We start from the raw sequence: 4,301 nt of genomic DNA, 5'->3' as shown, positions 1-4,301 counted from the left end.
GGGCACAGACAATTAAGCAAATTACTCTTAGTCACAGGGAACAAGTAACTGAACTGAGATCTGAATTCAAGACTGTCTTTGGCAACAGCAAAGCATTGTCAAACAAACACGCACTTTTTTTTATTAAGAATTTTTTTTTTAATAGTGAGACATCATGATGTACAGTTGCAGACTTACACATTTTTGTGCTTGGGTTTCAATTATATAATGATCAAATATCATCCCTCCACCAGTGCCCACTTCCCACCACCATGCATCCCAGTGTCCCTCCCACCCCCCATTCCCCCCATCCCACCCTGCCTCTGTGGCAGGGCATTCCCCTCTGTTCTCTCTCTCCTTTTGGATGTTGTGGTTTGCAAAAGAAATATTGAGTGGCAATCATGTTTGGTCTATAGTCTACTTTCAGCATGCTTCTCCCATTCTCGGAGGGTCCTCCCAACACCTTTATTTAGTGTTCCCCTGTTTATCTGAGCTCCCTTTTCCCTAGTATGTGTGGTTGGCCTCCAAGTCATGGAGTAGAATTCCTGATACTAATCTCGGCCATTCTTGGGTGTTAGTTTCCTATTTTGTTACTTTATGTTCCCCAGATGAATGCAATCTTTCTGTGTCTATCCCTTTCTTTCTGAGTCATTTCGCTTAACATGATACTTTCCATGTAGTACCATTTGTATGTAAATTTCGTGACTTCATCTTTTCTAACAGCTACATAGTACTCCATTGCAAACACGCACTTTTGCTTTCTCGAAATTTGTTACATAATTATGAAAGATAAAGTTTGCTTATCTCAACCTGTTCATGGATATTGTGTTATAATTCCATGTTTTTAACTTAAAATTTTAGTTTTTAATTTAAAATGTTTAATGTTTCTTAAAATTCTATGGTTTACAATACTATTAATAATTATTTCTATAAAATTAGGTTCGTATTGAGATAGCCCCCCAAATACTAGGTGAATGCAAAACGAATTATTATCCACTTTTTCTCTCATTTTTTAAATTTTTAAAGACTCTGTACTAAGGGATCAGTCTTGGTTCTTTGTACACATAGGATACCAAGGATTGAACTCAGGTCAGCCATTGTACTGTCTCTGAACCTAGAATTATTATTTCCATGAAAATTGAATGATTGGTTTGGAAGGTAATGCAATACAAAAGCCTTGTCAAATTGATATGGGTGAGGCAGCCATAAAAACATTAAAATATAAGACTTTGTACCCTGATTATTCAGAAAGTATTTTTCATTTGTGTGCTCTAGTTTAAAGAAACTGATACTTAAATCATAACATCACGGATGTGGTTGCATAAGAAAGAGGAGAGAAACCACTCAGCAGAATGGCAATAAAGAAATCTTACATATTTGTAGCAAATACATATTTACATTTTAAATTAAATTTAAATTCTGGGTATATACATGATTTTTCATGATTATCCAATTAAGATATTTGTTTAAATTAACTGACCATCCATTAAAGCAATATGTTGGATAATGGTCAAAGCAGTAGGATATAGTTTATTATTTGGCATCGCAATTGCTTATTTAAAAAGCTATTTCTTTTATATGGAACAATAAGCCCCCACGAATAGCTAAAGCAATTCTTGGGAAAAAGAAAATGGGAGGAATCAACCTACCTAACTTTAAGCTCTACTACAAAGCAGTAATAATCAAAACAGCATGGTACTGGAACAAAGGCAGAGCTGCAGACCAATGAAACAGAGTTGAATATACTGACATATCCTCCCAAACCTATAATCATCTAATCTTTGATAAGGGGGCAAGAAAAGTGAAATGGAGCAGGGAAAGTCTCTTTAATAAATTGTGCTGGCAAAACTGGACGACTACATGCAAAAAAGTGGGCTCAGATCTCTGCCTAACGCCATGCACAAAAGTAAGATCGAAATGGATTTATGACCTCAACATCAGACCGGAATCCATAATGTTTATTGAAGACAAAGTTGGCAAAACTCTCCACGATATTGAAGTTAGTGGTATCTTCAAAGATGTCACGCCACTGGCCGAGCAAGTGAAAACAGAGATAGACAAATGGGACTATCTTAAACTAAGAAGCTTCTGCACCTCAAAAGAAACAGTGACCAAAATACAAAGACAGCCTACAGAATGGGAAAGAATATTCACCAAATACACATCCGACAAGGGGTTGATATCAAGGATATACAAGGTACTGGTTAAACTCCACAAGAAGAAATCACCCAACCCCATCAAAAAATGGGGCGAGGAAATGAACAGAAACTTTCGCAAAGAAGAAATCCGAATGGCAAAAAGGCACATGAGAAAATGCTCTACATCACTAATCATCAGAGAGATGCAGATCAAAACAACAGTGAGATATCATTTCACACCACAGAGACTGGCCCACATCCACAAGAACAAAAGCAACAGGTGCTGGCACGGATGTGGCGAGAAAGGGACCCTCCTTCACTGCTGGTGGGAATGCCGGTTGGTCCAACCCTTTTGGAAAACAGTATGGACGATTCTCAAAAAATTAGAATTTGATCTCCCATTTGACCCAGCTATAGCACTCCTGGGAATATATCCCAGAGAGGCAAAAAGGTATAGTCGAAGTGACATCTGCAATTGTTTGTTCATTGCAGCACTCTTTACAATAGCCAGAATCTGGAAAAAACCTGAGTGCCCGAGGACAGATGACTGGTTAAAGAAACTTTGGTACATTTACACAATGGAGTACTATGTAGCCGTTAGAAAAGATGAAGTTATGAAATTTACATACAAGTGGTACTACATGGAAAGTATCATGTTAAGCGAAATGAGTGAGAAAGAGCGGGATAGACACAGAAAGATTGCATTCATCTGGGGAACATAAAGCAACAAAATGGGAGACTAACACCCAGGAATGGCTCAGATTAGTACCAGGAATTTTGCTCCATGACTTGAAGGCCAGCCACATGTGCTAGGTGAAAAGGAAGCTCAGATAGAGAAGAGAGCACCAAATAAAGGGTGTTATGAAGACCCTCCCAGGGTGGGAGAGACATGCTAAAAGTAGTCTATAGACCAAACATGATTGCCACTCAATGCCTCTCTGGCAAAACACAGTACCCAAAAGAAGAGAGAGAGAACAAGGGGGAATGCCCTGCCACAGCGGCAGGGTGGGATGGGAGGGGGAAGGGGGGGTGGGAGGGATGCTAGGACCCGTGGTGGGGGAGGATGGGCACTGGTGGAGGGATGGGTACTTGATCATTGTATAACTGAAACCCAAGCCAAAAATTTATAAGTCTATAAATGTACTTCATGGTGTTTCACTAATAAAAAAAATGATTAAATAAAAAAATAAAAAAAATAAAAAGCCATTTCTCTTACTTTATTATAAGTGCCATGGGTACAGGGGCAACTTGCTTTTTCATTCTTTCGTGTTCAGCCTAAAACAGCACCTGCATATCTGAAACAATAGTTCAACAGGTAGGACATTGTCTTGCATGTAGCCATCCCGAGTTTGATCCCTGGCACTATATATGGTCCACATGTCCTGCCAGGAGTGATCCTTGAGGACAGAGCTACTAGTAATCCCTGAGCACTATCAAATGTGGCCCATGACAACAACAATAAAAAGTTAAAACAGTGCCTGACTAGGTCTATAAGTCCTTTCTCTTCTATTTCTTCATTCAAAGCCAATGTTTCCTTTCTGAGTTTTGTTCTTGTTGATCTATCCAGAGGTCATAAGGCGATGTTGAAATCTCCAGCTACTATTGTGTTGCTAGCAATGTCCTCCTTAAAATCTGTTAGCAGTTGTTTTAAATACCACTCCTGGGAATATACCCCGGAGAGGCAAAAAAGTATAGTCGAAGTGACATCTGCACTTGTTTTTCATTGCAGCAGTGTTTACAATAGCTAGAATCTGGAAAAAACCTGAGTGCCCGAGAACAGATGACTGGTTAAAGAAACTTTGGTTCATCTACACAATCGAGTACTATGTATTTGTTAGAAAAAATGAAGTCATGAAATTTACATACAAGTGGTACTACATGGAAAATATCATGCTAAGCGAAATGAGCCAGAAAGAGAGGGATAGACATAGAAAGATTGCATTCATTTGGGTAACATAAAGTAACAAAATAAGAGACTAACACCCAAGAACAGCTGTGATAAATACTAGGAGGTTCACTCCATGACTTTGAGGCCAGCCGCACACTCTAGGGGTAAATGCAGCTCAGATGGAGAAGGGAGCACCAAATAAAGGGTGCTGGGAAGATCCACCCAGGACGGGAGATGCATGTTGGAAGTAGAATCTAGACCGAACATGATTGCTACCCAATGCCTCTTCTGCAAAC

Source organism: Sorex fumeus, unplaced genomic scaffold (assembly GCF_029834395.1).
Source record: "Sorex fumeus unplaced genomic scaffold, SorFum_2.1 ptg000075l, whole genome shotgun sequence".
Lineage (NCBI taxonomy): Eukaryota > Metazoa > Chordata > Mammalia > Eulipotyphla > Soricidae > Sorex > Sorex fumeus.
Note: the sequence above shows the minus strand (reverse complement) of the source record.